General features: G+C 28.1%; 1 protein-coding gene across 2 annotated transcripts in view; it reads left to right on the top strand.

Moving 5' to 3' along the window:
• The first annotated feature begins 1,363 nt into the window (after positions 1-1,363).
• LOC129947759 (cholecystokinin receptor type A) overlaps positions 1,364-17,182 on the top strand; it is a 71,945-nt gene continuing 56,126 nt past the window's right edge. For both annotated transcript variants that reach the window (XM_056058439.1, XM_056058438.1), the window contains exon 1: positions 1,364-1,476. The gene's annotated coding sequence lies outside the window, so the exon portion shown is untranslated. The remainder of the gene's footprint in view (positions 1,477-17,182) is intronic.

The raw sequence follows: 17,182 nt of genomic DNA, 5'->3' as shown, positions 1-17,182 counted from the left end.
TTTAGTCTCTCCATCAAGGACTACAGAAAACCATAATATAGTTTGTAAATATTGCATAATTCCAATTCCAAAGAGAACGATGAATGCAATATGCACATTTAAATATATATCCTGACCATCGCGTAAGCAGGAGAAAAAATGGCTTCGATACTTTCAAAGTAATGCTATTTTAGCTCTGTTTTATTCTTTTGTATGTATTGGTTTGTATATCCACTTTACAAGCCCTTTACACATTACACAACTCTGGAATTCATTCAGGAAAATGTAAATTCAAGGTTAATTTTACGCAAAGCGGGAATTACACTGGAAACTCATAGATCTACAGTTGTGTAAACAAAACACCAACTCTACACCCTCGCCTTTTGGCAAAAATTCCAGGACTTTGTATATTGTGTATTCCAACGCAGGCGCTGATTTTATCTCGAAGTTGAACAGAACATAGAACGACACTTTGTATCCATTCATCACGATATCCTGTGGTTATTTGAATTGAATCCTTTGATACCAACGAAACAAAATTTCAAAATTCAGGACATTTAGTTCTTCGGCATTCTTCAAACCGTTGAGTTCGATCGAATCGGATGAAAGTAAGAATTCAAGTTATAAATAACCCAAAAACGATATAAGAAAAATCGGTACAGTGATTTGGATTAAAATCCTTTTTAAAGGAAAATTAGTGATACGAAATTATTGTGGCATAGAATATTTAAAAATTAACAAAATAAAAGGTTGTTAATAAATTTAATAAATTAAGTGAGCGATTTTTAAAAATTCAAAAATTTTGTGTATTAATTCAATTTTAAAAATTATCTTTATAAATATTAAATTAAATTAAAATTACTAACCTAAATTAAAAACATCAAAAAGAACTTTGTTATTATTAAATTACTTATGTAAGAGTTTTTAAGTATATTTAAATTAAATGAGTGTTAATTAATAGAAATTTCAAAAAAAAATTGAATAGCATATTTAAGAAAAATAATAATATATAATTAAATATTGATCTTCAATTAAAAAAAACGTTATTAATGAATTCTGCCAAGAAAGTTGTGAAAATTTAAATAGAATAAAATAAAATAAATATTTAATTAAATTCAAAAATCATTCAAGAAATAAGTGAAAGTGAAAATAAGAATATTAAAGATTCAATATCAAACGAACTGGAATATTGGTATTAAAAACAAAGTAAAGTATTTTAAGTGAAATTTGTATTGTAACTTAAAAGTGAAATATTTGTTTTCGAAAAAATTTCTTAATAATAAAAATAAAGGAAATAAAAATAAATGGGTTTTTATAAAAACCAAATTTAAATGTGGATAATTAATTAAGTACAAAAATACATTTTAAAAGAAAAAAACTAAATAATATTTTAATAAAATTAATAATTATAAATTTAAATTAAAAAATCAAATACTTAATTAATTGTTATATAAAATATAACATTGGATATGTGGATAACACTGAAATAATTATTTGGTGAGAATTTTGTATCATTATTTTAAATCATTTTAAAATATTCAATTATTTATTTGTGGATTTACAACCCGATGAGAAAAATAACATGTGTTATGGTTTATTATTTAAAGAGGTACACCTACGCAGTTTTTAAGAAAATTGGACTTATTTTGGGTTGGGTCAAATTTATAAGAAGGAATAAAATCATAAATTTGTGATTCACTGTACAATGATCAATTTTGGGAAAGCGACGGGAAATACGTTTGCAATAAATCCTTTTATTTTTATAAATAGTGTAGAATAAATTTAACATGAAATGATTTTATATGCAAAACTAGCTGGCCCTGCATACGTTGTTTTGCCATTTATTTTTCTTTTTCTAAAATGTGATTTATAAAATTATTATAAAGAGTTGAATAAAAACATTTTAGTATTTATTTCATCTGAATCTGACTAAGGTCTGCTATAAGTTTTTTGATTTTAAAAAATGTTTACGAGCTCAGATTTACACAGTAGTGTTACATATTATAGATATTTAATAATTGTTCATATAAATTATCTCATTATTTCTTATTGGAGTGTGAGTTTTTTGTTTAAAATATGTTATTTGAACGTTAATTAGAATCTCAAATAGTTAACGGATATAGAAAGTGGAAATAAATTTGGTAAAACAAAAGAGTTGTTTTTCTATTTAAAGAAGCTTTTTTAAAATTAACTTTTTTGAAAGTACCCTAAAGTGAGCCTGTTCCTGGGATATCATTTTGAAACCAATATTTAAAAAAAGTTTGTCACAGTTCTCGAATAATAATCGTTTTTTGAAATCAAACAAATGTAAGTTTTAAGTTAAAAGTTTTGACTACTCGAAGTGGTTTTTTTCAAGTTGAAACTTTTTGTTCTTATCTAAATCTAGAAATCCTTGGTGTTGAATACAGACAAGTTTGTTATGTTTTTTTTAGAGTTTACAAATAAGTTATACATTTTTAATCTGTATATATAATAGCAACATCTTTTTGTAAGAATTTAATTCATTTTTCATCCGTCCCAGAATTCCGAGAAGTTTTAAAATTAAAACATGCTTATCTTTCCGATATGAACGTATCAATCCAAAAAATGTATGGAAACCTTTTATATTTCCAATACATTAAAAGTGTAGATTGGTCAACAACTTTTCCTCAATATATTTTTCAAAATATTTTTCTTTGATTATGATTACGTTAGAAAGATTGATGATATTAAATAAGTTTTATTTTAAAGTATCCGTTTGTTATTGGGAATTCGCAAAAAGTTCAAATAGTAATCAACAATCATCCATCATAATCATATTTAAATTGAAATATTGTTTTTTAGCGAAACATTCCTGTGTATTAATCTTGAATTCACTTGAAAGAAATTTAATTTATTAAGAAAAATGATTATGCAAATACTGTTAAAGTGAAATGTAATAAATCCAATTCTCAAGGAAGTTGGATCAAATAAAATTAAAATGGTGAATACAAAGGAATATGAAAATGATGCAACGAGTTTGTTTCAAGTTTTTTAATTATGAATTTTTAAATGAATGAGGATTTCAATTTAGCCTTGTGTTATTTATTGTTTAATTTTTTGACTTACTTGAAACAAAGATTGAATAAGATTATGACTTAATAATGTTTCATAAGTTTAAAATAAATAAATTGGGTGGCTCAACAGTGCGTTGGGAAGTAGGGCGTACTGGCTTACAATTCTCAACCATTCCTGTGTGCGAGTACTATTGTCAGGGATGGAGAGAATCTAAGGTTTTTTGTTTTAAGTCGAATCCGAACGGAAAATTTGAGAAAGCACTTTTCATGACAAGAATTACTCTTTGAGAATTTTTAAATTTCTCGCAAGAGGCAGTACCCGTGAAAAAGATGGCATAGGCAGGGAACGAACCCAAGACCCACGGGTACTATTTTTTATATTTCCAATTTAAAAAAAAGGCCAGCCTTCAAATAAAATACAATTGACGTTTTTAAAGCACTTTTGATAAAAGCGACTAAAAACAAAGACATCCAATTTACAGTAGAAACTTGTCGTCTAGGTGTATGTACTATATTTCAGAAAAATTAGGCATTCACTCTCAAGAATTGGAATTTTGTTGGAGAGCTTAATTTATGTATCCTGTCTTGAACATTTTTTAAAAAACTTTCCAGAATTTGGAGAGGGTTAGGTTTCAAATAAATCGGAAACTAGAGGCTTCTTTTTGGAAAATAAAAATTGTAAAAAAACTTAAACGCTCGTGTAATTTGACACAAAAAATTATATGACACTATTTTTTCGTTTATTTGTTAATTATTAAACTGTCCAATAGTTCAACAAAATATTATTGACAACATTTTGTAGGACATGAATAAAATTAAATTCAATATTTTTCATTGTTGTAATATATTTGAATCAATAGTACGGTCCATATGATTTAATGTTTAAAGATTATTTCATGCAAATATTGACCATGACTGCACCATAAATGGTCCATTCGCTTAGTTCAATATTGGCATACTCTTTCCAACATTTCGGCCGGTATCATACGAATAAATGCTTCAATGTTGTCTTCCAAGGAGTCATTTGAAGGGGGCTTAACTGTATAAACCTGAATTTTAACATAGCCCCACACAAAATAGTCTAAAGGTGTTGAATCGCAAGATCTAGGTGGCCAATTGAAGGGGTCCCGAATGTGAAACTAAATGTTCACCGAACTCACCTCTCAAAAAGTCCATCATTGTTGCGCGTGCTGTGTGGCAAGCTCTTACATTTTGCGCAAAAAAATGTCAGATATCATTTCACGGTAGCGCTCACCATTTACAGTTACCCTACAATAAGCATCATCTTTGAAGAAGTACGGTCCAATGATGCCAATGGATGCATTGATAAATCTTGCTGATATTCACTCCAAAATCAATAATTCTGCTTTCTTACGTACACATTGAGCCAAAAATGAGCTTCTCCGCTGAACATAATTTTTCGGTAAAATAGACCCCAATGAAATTTCTTAACAGAGCACGCATTTTGATAATAAAATTTAATATTTTCAAGCTTTGTTCGTTTGTAAGACGATGCATGGCTAAATTATAGATGCAACTGAAGATGATTGACAGTGAAAAAAAACACGAAACGTGCGTCAGCTGTTTAAACTAGTGTCAAAAAGATAATAGCCTAGCCAAAAAATCACTCTAACTAAAGTCGAAAACAATTTCTGTTTTTGTTTTTTTTTCTCGTTTTTTGTAAAAAAAATTTGTTAATTGTTTTTTTTTTCTTAAAAATTAACTTTAAATTATCGAATTTCCATATGATAAAATAAGTTTGATTTTAACATTTGTTTTTTTTTTCGAAATTCAAAGTCGAAAACCAAATTGTACAAATGTTAGTAGCATTTTTGAAAAGCTTTTTCTTCTTAAATACCTACATAAGTACATACATATATAAAAAGAGACATTAGATTTTTCTAATATCAATTTCCAACATCAATTTAGGTTAATTTTGTACATTTTTTTTAACTTATGAAAAAACTAACTGTTTGATTTTTATAAAGCGTTTAGTAAATGTTATACGAATCGAAAATCAATTTTTAAAAACTTTTTGTATTTTTTTCAAAATTCTACCAGATTTCAAAAACGATATTCTTTATTGTCTAAAATTATTTTGAAGTTGTTCGTAAAATCAACAAAATTCCAAATATTTGTTTTTGGTAATTTTTTTGAAATTTAAATTTGTATATCTTAATAATGTTTGACAATTATTTTCAATTAAAAATAAAGTTTAGGAATGGTACCTTAAAGGAAAATAATACATTTTTAAACTCTGTTCATTAACACCCTAAAAGTTATTTTTCATAGATACTAATTTTTCTAGAAAAACTGTAGTTTTCGAGTTATTTGAAAAAAAAAAAAAAACTTTATGACTTATATTCACCATTCGCCGATTTTTTTGAAATTTGAACTTTCCATTGAAAGTTATTGTAATCGATCGAATAGAAAACTTTGACATTTCCCGAAGTTTTTTAAAAGAGACGTCTGTGTGTGCGTGTGTAGGTACGTGCGCACGTCCGTACGTTTGGGAAGCTCTTTATATCGCCCATACCTCAAGAACCAATGGAGATATCGACTTCAAAAATGGCTTTGAAAAAATTTACAAAGTTTTTTTTTACCACAGCAGCAACAAGGAGGCTACGACACACACTGTTGGTTTGTCTTCCTAAAACCTTAACAAAATTTTCATAACAATTTTTTTTTTAGATAAATAATTATTATAATTATTAATTTAAACTAAATACCTTCATTTATTGAGTAGATATAGAGAATCGCATATCCATTTTTACTAATTTTGATCATTATTTTTGGTAGATTTAAATTTCAATAAAAGCTTTTGTCGGCCTTTCATATTTTTATACAAATTGCTGAATATCGAACACAATATTTTCTTTAAGATGAAATTAGTTTGAAGCTGAAATCTTTAATTTTTAAAAAGATATTTAAGTTGAAAATAATGTTTACCAACTCTTAGTAAGTTTTGTCGGATTTTATTTTTTTGTAAAAAAAACTGTAAGCTCGTTTTTTCTTAAAATTTTACCAGGTGCCAAAAACGTTATTCCTAGTTGCATAAAATTTTCTTGGAGATGAAATCATTTTTTCACCGAAAAAAAAGTTTAAGATGGCAATTATTATTAACTTCCCATAGGAAGTTATTGTAATGGGTCCGATTTGTCAAATTGAAAATTTTGACATTTCTCGACTAGAGTCGAAATAAATTTTTTTTAGAAAGATGTCATTGCGTGCGTGTGTACGTACGTTCGTACGTCCGTTCATCCGTACGTTCGCGACGTTTTTTTCGTCCTCCATAGCTCAAGAACCAGAAGAGATATCAACTTCAAATAAATTTTGTTATACAGATTATAAGGCAGAAAGATGCAGAAAGGACTCTCAAGAAAATTGCGTAGGTGGTTTTTTTACCATAGCAGTTTGAAAAAAAAGGTGAACATTTTGGTTAACCCTAATTATCTTACGAACCAAAAACACAAGAGACTTGAATTAAATTTAATATAATTTATTGTAACGTGATACCCAACAAGTATATTTTTTGAAAAAATCAACATAACGTTTTTTTTTATAAATCAATAAAACTGAAAAAAAATTTGTCACCTCCAAAATTTTACGACTGAAATATGATTTCATCTCTTAAACAATTTCGTGCAACGAAGAATAGTGTTTTTGACATCTGATAAAATTTTGAGAAAAATCAAATTGACAGTTTTTTTTTTATAAAAAATGAAAATCTAAAAAAAACATTACTCAAAGTTGGTAAAAATTGAATATCGATTCAAATATCTTTTCAATAACTTGAAATTTAGGCTTCAAACTTATTTTATCTTATAAGATATATTGTTTCCAGCATTCTGAAAAATGTTGATAAAAATCGAATTGACAGTTTTTTTTACAAAAAATAAAAACCCAAGAAAAAATGTATAAAAGTTGGTAAAAATTGATTTTCGACTCAAATATCTTTTCAAAACTTTGAGATAATAGCTTCTTACTATTTTTTTTTCTTATAAGAAATATTGTTTTCAACGTTTGGTAAAATTTTTAAAAAAATCGAATTGACAGTTTTTTTTACAAAAAATAAAACTCTAAAAAAAACAATACTAAAACTTGGTAAAAATTTACTTTCGGCTAAAATAGCTTTTCAACAATTAAAAATATTGGCTTCTAACTTATTTTGTTTCACAGAAAATACTGTTTTCAATATTCAGTAATTTGTATATAAAAATCCAACAGTCCGTTTTTTCATAAAAAATAAAATCTACAAAAAATAGTACGCAAATTTGGTAAAAATTGATACGAGTACATATAGACAAACTCTTAAGCAAGACAGACAGGATGGGAAGTTATCAGTGTGGGTCGCATCCCAGCCTATTTTTTTTTTTAGTATTTTTGTTAAATATACAATTATTTTTGTATTCAAACATAAGAAACATGATCAACGACAGCATACAATTAAGGGGTATTTCAATTGATGATTAGTCAAAAATTACAACAAAAAAAGAGGCAGGGATGCGACCCACACTGATAACTTCCCATCTCGTCTGTCGATTTGTCTTGCTTAAAAATTTGTTTCTATATGTACTCGTATCAATTTTTACCAAATTTGCGTACTAGTTTTTGAAGATTTTATTTTTTATGAAAAAACGGACTGTTGGATTTTTATATAAAAATTACTTAGTATCGAAAGCAATATTTTCTGTGAAATGAAATAAGTTTGAAGCCAATATTTTTGAAAAGCTATTTGTCGAAAGTAAATTTTTACCAAGTTATAGTATTGTTTTTTTTTTTTAGAGTTTTATTTTTTGTAAAAAAAACTGTCGATTCGATTTTTTTCAAATTTTTTTAAAATGTTAACAACAATATTTTTTGAAAGATAAAAGTAGTTTATAGCCAATATCTACAATTTTTAAAAAATATTTGAGTCGAAAATCATTTTGTACCAACTTTTGTTAATTTTTTTCCGTTTTTTAATTTTTTTTTTTAAAACTGTCAATTCGATTTTTTTTCAAAATTTTACTGAATGTTGACAACAATATATTTAACTTCCCAAAGGAAGTTAATGTAATAGGTCCGATGTGTCGAATTAAAGATGTTGACATTTCTCGACGTTTCAAGGTCCCTTGAGCCTAAATAAAAGATTTCTACAGAGATTTCTGTGCGTGGGTGTGTACGTTTAATCGTGAAGTGCGTTCGTTCGTGAAGTCGTCTATAGCTCAAGAAACAGTATAGAAAGAAAAATGCAGAAAGGGCTCTTAAAAAACATCGAGTGTATTTTTATTGTATCTTAACAATTAAAAAAAAGGGTGACATTTTACGTTAACCCTACTAATAATCCTAGACACTTGAATTAAATTTTAAATTATATATTTTAACATGATACTAAACAAGTATATTTTTGGAAAAAAATCCAATAAACGTTCTTTTTTATAAATCAAAAAACTAAAAAAAAAAATATTTGTCACCTCAAAAATTTTACGAAGGAAATATATTTTATCTCCAAAACAAGTTTTGGTAAAATTTTGAGAAAAATCGAATTCACAGCTTTTTAAAAAAAAAATAGAAACCTATACAAAATTAATAAATGTTGCTAAAAATTTATTTTCGACTCTTTTAAAATATGTGAGATGTTGGCTTAAAATTAATTTTATATTATTAAAGTACTTATTGTTTTCAACATCTCGCTAAATTTTAAGAAAAAATTGAGTTTACAGTTTGTTTTTATAAAAAATAAAACTTAAACAAAGCATTACTAAAACTTACTAAAATTTTACTATCGATTCAAATATCTTTTCAAAATTTAAAAATATTGGCTTCAAGTTATTTTTGTCTCACAGGAAATAATGTTTTCAACACTCGATTAATTTCTTTATAAAAATAAAAATAATACGCAAATGCTACTAAAATTGGTAAAATTGATTTTCTACTAAAAATCTCATTAACAAAAATAAATTTTGAAATCAAACTATTTCACCGTATGCAAAATGTTGTTGATAATTTGTACTTTTTAGAATAATTTAACTATCAACTTTTTTAACAATGCACAAAAAAGTACAAACCATTTAAGTAAGACGGGATAGGAATTTATCAGTGCGGGTCGCACCCAGCCCCTTTTATTTTATTACAAATCAATACAATATAAAACTTGATGAAAACGTTTTTTTCTCAATATTTTGTATTCATTTTTAAAATAGTCTTTGTCAATAAAACGTCCAATATACAAAAGATTTGTTACCATTTTCTCATAATTGAAATCGTGCACTATAAAAGAAAAACAACAATATAATTTTGCAATGGTCAACAAATTGAGATATTTATTTTTACATGATATCAAAATCAATTAAAAGAAACGTCGAAAATGGGCATTTTATTTTTGAAATTTCCATTGAACTTGAAATTGTGGTGGTGGTTGACACTTTTTTGCAAAACACAAAAGGATTCAACTCTTTATTCATTGAAATTGATAGTTTTGTATATACATAAATTAATTGATTAATCGTTTTGGTTTATTGTTTCGAACATCAATTAGTTTGAAATTTTAATGGACCGAAAGCTTAATGGATGTTGCAAAATTTTTGTCTATACCTGTTTTTTATTCGTTATGCCAAACTTGATACGTTCAATTTTTAAATGTTGTGGCCTTGAAAACAAAAGAAAAAAATATAAAAATAACCCATAAATAAACCGCAAGATAAAACCATCATAATTCTTTAAAATTATATCGTAATTATATTTAATGGTGCAGAATCTTTTTTTTCAAAACCAATTTTTCATTATAACATTCTGTGTTTACGGATCAGTTCAAGAAGAAATGGTTCACACACAATTGATTAAGTATTGAAAAGTTTTGGTGTTAATACGTCATATCCTCATAACACAAATGGACCAAAATGTATGGCAAAGAACAGAAAAATTTGCGTTTACGCTTCAGCACGCTTAACTAGGTGTTAATTTATGAATTTATTGAAATAGGTGTTAAAATCAACAATAATTCATCCTTCAATAATTGAGTGAATAAGAGGAAATTACGTGAAGTACTAGAGGCATACTGACTTGAAGCCATCAGTCATTGGTTTGAATAGCCAATTTAATTTCAACGAGAGGCAGTTACCATGGTAAACAAAAAAAACAGGACGAAAATATCTCTTCCTTCCAGTCAGGTTCGCAATAATCATTATGCCTCAGCCAAACTACTAAATAAATATCCTCTTAACTAGACAAAACAGGTAATGGGAGGAGTAACTTTTAGGTTTACTCCCTTCGCCATGTAATTTATCGAGGTTATAGAAAATACCTTTGGTAAGAAAAGTCTCTGTCTATTCCGAAGGTTAATCTATCCATTGTTTTTGTTGACAATCCTTAGACTCTTTTCTTAATGATGGGAGGAAAAACTTTATTATCACATGCCCAAATGACCAAACCCACTTTTTCTAACCATTCTACCACCTACCAAAATAGTGCGGACACAGAAGACCATTTTGAAAATAGAGATACAATTGAATTTCCATCAAATGTTTCCGATAAATACAACATCTAAGTATTTTGGTGCAATAATCAGAACTATTGACAAACAGAGTTGACAGGCGATATTCGATTAAAGCTTATTGAATAAACATCACAGAAATTCCTTCACTTTAGTGCCCAATCGAATTCCTTCCTTAAGAAATCCTTGCAACCATAACTTATTTTTTCATGATAATGTCCCTTTTCGGTTGAGATAAGATATGTTTGAAAAGAGGAAAATAAAAGTTCCAATTTTTATGAGATAAACCAATTCAAATAAATAATAAAAAGCAATCTATGTGTGTTATTCGCTCGCATTAGATTGTCACAAAATGACACAACTTCAATATTTATTATGTAAGTTGAGTGTTATTCAAGTTGAATACCTTACCAATGCCTAGAGGACGTGTTGCTTTAATTTATTTCTTTTTTATTTTATTAGATTGAGAATTACAACCAAGATAAAGCCTGAAGGTGGTTAAGAATCTGCAATCTTACAAGGTTGGTCCTTGCTTAATTTGTTAGAATTTTAGGTATAAAGATTTTAAATGTATTAAATTTTGATTTATGTTTATTTAACTTTATGATTGTTGTGAACCGAAAAGAAATATTCCAACGAAATTAATTTATTTTGTAATTTTTGAGGAGAGTAAATAATTCCAGGAAAATATTTTAGCAAATGAAAAGTATGCAGATGGAAAAAATGGTACTTGATTTATATTCCACCTTAACGAATTTGAATCGAAATTAATGGATATTTTTTGATTATAAATTTTCTCATGAACGGTTTCAAAGTTTCAAAGTTCACTAATTCTCAAAAAAATATTTTTTTTTCGATTAAATAAAAAAATCGGTGAAATTGTAAACTTTTCAGTAAAATTATTAAATAAATAATTTGGTTTAAACAGATGATTACGCTACATCAATGTTTTAACATTGAAGAAAAGTAAACATCACAAAATGCGTTCTTTGATTTGTAATAATTTTCTAAAACTATATGACTTCTGACATTTAAAATTCAAGGTGGTCCTTTCATTTTTGAACAATATTGGTATTTCTACATTGTTGTTAGAATCGTTTAAAAAAGAAAATTGTAAGAAATTGTTAGTCGTCAACCTTTCAATATCAAAATTGAAAAAAAGAGGCTGGGATTCGAGGCACACTCATAACTTTCCATCAGGTCTGACGATTCGACTTGCTTGAAAATTTGTAGATCTTCGTGTTGTCTTAAAAAGTGGTCAGTTGAATTATTCTTAAAATTTAAAAATTATCAACAATATTTTTTGTAAAAAAAACTGTCAATTCGATTTTTCCCAAAATTTTACTGAATGTGGAAAACAATATTTTTTAAAAGGAAAAGTTAGTTTAGAGCCAATATCTAAAAGTTTTGAAACTGTATTTGAGTCGAAAATCAATTTTTACCAACTTTGAAAAATGTTTTTTTTTTTTTTTCATTTTTTTTTTATAAATTTTACCAGATATTAAAAACATTATTTTTCGTTATTTTAATGGTTTCGCTTCGTCAAATACAAAATATTGACATTTCTCGACGTTTCAGTCGAAATAAAAGATTTTTAGAAAGTAGTCTATGTGTGCATGTGTACTTACTTTCGTACTTTCGTGACGTTTTGTGGTCGTCCAAAGCTCAAGAACCAGAAGAGATATCGATTTCAAATAAATTTTGTTATACAGATAATAAGGCAGAAACAGTACCAATCAGCGGTTCGCATGCGTTAGACGTGTATATTTTCTGTGCGGTATACTAAAGTGAAAAAAAAAAACCAAAATCGGTAAACGAAATCGTTCGCCTAGTGTTGAAGACATTTCGTCTTCACACGTCAAAACCCTTAAGATGAGTTCTAAGGAACCAAATAGAAACAATAAATTTAGACTCTTGCAAACTCTACCGGATTCAGATAACAGTGATATCGAATGTGATGAAATTATAGACCCTACTCCAAAAGCATCAAAAAAACAATCTAAAATTCCATCTGTGTGCGTTCTTCAAAAAACGAGTGAAGATGTGCATAAATTGTGTAGTGATCTAAATCTATTAGACTACAGCATTAAGAAAATGTCCATTGGCATCAAAATAAATTGCGAAAGTCTTGAATCACGCGAAAGCCTTAGAGAGGCATTAAAAAGAAAAAACTGGCAATTTTATACCCATGATCTCCCAGCCATGAGATCATTTAAAGTGATGTTATATGGACTACATGAACTTAATACTGATGTCGTAAAAAATGAACTTATATCAATTGGACTTAAATGCCAAAATGTTAAAATTATTAAAAAACAATATGCTCAATTCATAGACATTTTTTATTTAGTTTATCTTGATATAGGTTCTGTAAGATTAAATGAATTAAAGCAAAACACACGTTCAATCTTCAGAACCCAAGTTAAATGGGACTTTGCCCGAAGACCAAAAAACAAAATAACACAGTGTTATAATTGCCAAATGTATGGCCATGGGGAAAAAAATTGTAACATCAAAACGCACTGTGCAAACTGTTCAGAGAATCATGGAACGAACGAATGCAAATCAATGATCATTAAATGTGCAAATTGCAACGAAGCACACAAGTCAAATGACCCATCATGCATTAGCAGAAAAAGTTTCGTTGAAATAAGAGAAAGACTTTCTTCAAGAAATAAACAACGTTCAAGCTTTATGATGACTAAGCGAAATATAAATCAACAACCACATTTATTTATCCCGAGTAATGATGACTTTCCAACGCTTAAACCACACAAAAGCTCGGAGCCAACTGCAGCAGCGAAAAATGTAAATGAACGTGATACCTGCCCAAACGTGTGGTCCAGTAGAACCACCAGCAAAACCGATTTCGATCGTCAGCAAACCAACACAAGCAGCTTACTTTTCTCTATGGATGAAATCAACTCTCTTACAGCAGAGATGATTACACTTCTCAGTCATTGCAAATCTAAAGCAGATCAATTCAATTGTATTGCTCAATTAGCTATTAAGTATTTATACGCAGGTAAATAATGATGAATGTAAACTTAAAAATAAATTGTTGGAATGCTAGAGGCATTCGATTTAAATCATTAGAATTTTTTGCTTTTCTATGTAAGCATAATATTGATGTAAGTCTAGTTAATGAAACATGGCTAGATAAAAATATTAATATCTCAAATAAAGATTACAAATGTTATCGTTTAGATAGAGAAGAGAGAAGGGGAGGAGGTGTTGCCGTGGTTGTTAAACGATCAATTAAGCATAACGTACTTTCTGTAGTCAATACGAAACTAATTGAAAATATTGGTATTGAAATACCACTTGAAAACGGTCGTTCGGTAAAAATAATTTCAATCTATTTCCCGGGAGGTAATACCTCACCAAGTAAAAGATGTGATCTAAGAAATGATTTGTTAAAATTGGTTAGAATTAATGATTTTTTGTAATCGGAGGAGATTTCAACTGCAGACATAGAAGTTGGGGGTGCGTCAGAGCGAATGCATGGGGCAACATTCTATCAGATTTAAATTCCAGGCATCCTTTTAGCATATTATATCCACCTCATCCTACCTGTATTCCTCCTAATAACAGATCTAACCCGTCAACTATAGATCTATTTTTGACAAATATGCCCGAACTCGTAAGCCAACCTATGGTCATAAATGACATGAGTTCTAACCATCTCCCAGTGGTGTGTAGTATTTACAGATCACCTGTTCGAAATAATAATTTTGTATACGTTTTTAAAAATGCTAACTGGAAAAGATATAAGAGAGTTATTCGCGTAAAACTAGAAGAAACACCGGAACTTGTTCCAGCAGAAGTAACATGCGACGAAATAGATGTAGCAGTAGAAAATTTTACGAAGATTATTCTTGAAAGCATAGAACAATCCGTACCGAAAAAAAAATTAACTTGCGAAAACCAAAATTTACTACCTCCTAACATCATTAATCTTATAAAAGCTAGAAATAAATACAGATCTTGGTGGCTTAGAACTAGAAATCGTGCTTATTTGTTAGAAATGAAGTTATTAAATAATAAAATAAAAATATTAATTTCAGAATACAGAAATAAATTTTGGAACAATAAACTGCAGAGTTTGGACAAGGCAAGCAAACCCTTTTGGAATATCGCAAAGGTTTTAAAAAAGAAAAATTGTGTTATTCCTGCGTTTAAAATAGGAAGTACAGTTATGCTATCAAACTTTGAAAAAGCTGATGCTTTGGCCAGGGAATTCTCTTTAAATCATTTAATTACCAGTAACATAGGAGGAAACAATGAACTTGAAGTCGCTGTTCAACAGTCCTGTGATACTTTAAGTTCGCAAATAGTTGATATTCAAGAAAATGTTCTAACTCTTGATGATCTCAAATTTATACTGTCGGGCTTAAAAATATCAAAGTCACCTGGTCTCGATAAATTACGTAACTTATATCTTAAAAAACTACCAACAAAGGGTATTGAGTATCTACTAAATTTATTTAATGGATGCTTCAATTTAGGGTATTTCCCGAAGGATTGGAAAAAAGCAAAAATTATTCCTATTCTGAAACCAGGAAAGGATTCGTCTATGCCATGCAACTACAGGCCAATTAGTTTACTGAGCTCGATTAGCAAATGCCTTGAAAAGGTCATCAAAAACAATCTCCAAAATCACTTAAATCGATATAATATCCTGCCAGTTGAGCAATTCGGATTTAGATCTCACCACAGTACTGTCCATCAGATACACAGGATAACTAAAGACATTAAAAATAACTTCGTTTTAGGGAAAAGTACAGGATTAGTTTTACTTGATATCGAGAAGGCTTTTGACACGGTATGGCATAAAGGTCTCATTCATAAATTAAGAATTTTGAATTTTCCTCATTACATAAATAAAATCATATACTCATTCTTAACTGGACGAACATTTAATGTTTTCATTAATGCTGCATGCTCAGATTCGAAAGAAATCTTTGCTGGTGTTCCCCAAGGATCTGTTTTGGGACCATTCTTGTATAACATATATACATCTGACTTTCCAAAGCCCAGTGACTGCGAAATCGCCATCTTTGCAGACGATACTTGTATTTATTCAGCTGATTCAAATGGTTTAGTTATTGAAACCATTTTGCAATCTGCCTTAGATGATATTGAGAATTATTTCAATAAATGGAAAATTAAGGTGAATCCTGGAAAGACTCAAGCCGTCTTTTTCACAAGGAAAAGAAAAGCTTGCTTTCTACCCAGCGGAAGGTTAAGAATTAACGGATCGCAGACAGAATGGAAATCCAACGCCAAATACTTAGGAGTGCATCTTGACAAAACATTAACTTTTGGACTACATATCCAACAAACAATAAATAAAGTTAATGTGACAATAAAAATGCTTTATCCATTTATAAATAGAAATTCAAAGCTTAGTGAGGAAAACAAGTTAATTATATATAAAGTAATTTTTCAAAGCATAATATTGTACGGATCCCCTGTGTGGGGGAAATGCGCAAAAACTCATATTCTTAGGTTACAAAGAATACAAAACAAAATTTTGAAAATGATGCTTAATTTGCCGTGGCACTATTCGACTGCGGAACTACATAGATTGACAAATATTGAAAGAATTCCTAGTAGAATAATTAATCTACGCAATAGATACGACATTGTATGTGGTTCATCTGATAACTACCTCATATCAAATCTAACTTTATGATTATACATAGAAATATATTTACATTACTTAATTGTAGGGATTTACATTTTAAATTATTTATTTATTTTTTTTTCTGTGATATATTTATTCACAAATACATTTATTTATTTATTTACTTTTTCTCCTGTGATATTTTTCTTATTTATTATTATTAATTTATTTATTAAATTATCTACTTATTCATTTAATTTATTATTTCTTCTGTGATATTCTCTTTAATTATTATTGTTGATACATATTTATTTATTTATTTATTTATTTATTTATTTATTTATCTATTTATCTATTTATTTATTTATTTATTTATTTATTTATTTATTTAATTGTTCAAAAATTCATTTATATGTTATGAATTCATTTGATTGTTCGATTATTTATTAACATTATTTATATTTGTTTATTATACTTGTTCATTAATTTATTTATTTTATTTATTCATAAAATTGCGTGATACACGTATTTTGTTTCTATGTTAAACATGTAAAGTTATATTATCAAACATCACTTATAACAAACATGGTTGTAAAAAGTCAGCGATTTGATCGAGGTTAGTTATTCCCTCCCCTTCTCTCCATCTCATCTTTTAAAAGAAGGTTTTTTCTGTAGCTTTTCCTTCTACCAATTATTTATTAAGAACTATGATATTTAAAAACATTTTTATAAATTTTTCAGTAGTAAGGTAGCTTAATACCAAGTCTCTGTAAATTGTATGTTTAATGAAAAGATGTATAATAATTCAGCTACAATAAACAATAAACAATAATATGTTTACTACTAAAAAAAATAAGGCAGAAAGATGCAGAAAGGGCTCTCAAGAAAATTGCGTGGGTAGTTTTTTACCATAGCAGTTTAAAAAAGAAGAACATTTTGGGTAACCCTAAATATTTCACGAACCAATGACGCTAGAGACTTGATTTAAATTTTATAACCTGTACCGTTATACCAAACAAAAATATTTTTGGAAAAGATCCAACCAACGTTTTTTTTCATAAAAAC

The sequence above is a fragment of the Eupeodes corollae genome, chromosome 2, assembly GCF_945859685.1.
Source record: "Eupeodes corollae chromosome 2, idEupCoro1.1, whole genome shotgun sequence".
Lineage (NCBI taxonomy): Eukaryota > Metazoa > Arthropoda > Insecta > Diptera > Syrphidae > Eupeodes > Eupeodes corollae.
The sequence above is the reverse complement of the archived record's forward strand: the minus strand, read 5'-3'. Positions and strand labels throughout refer to the sequence as shown.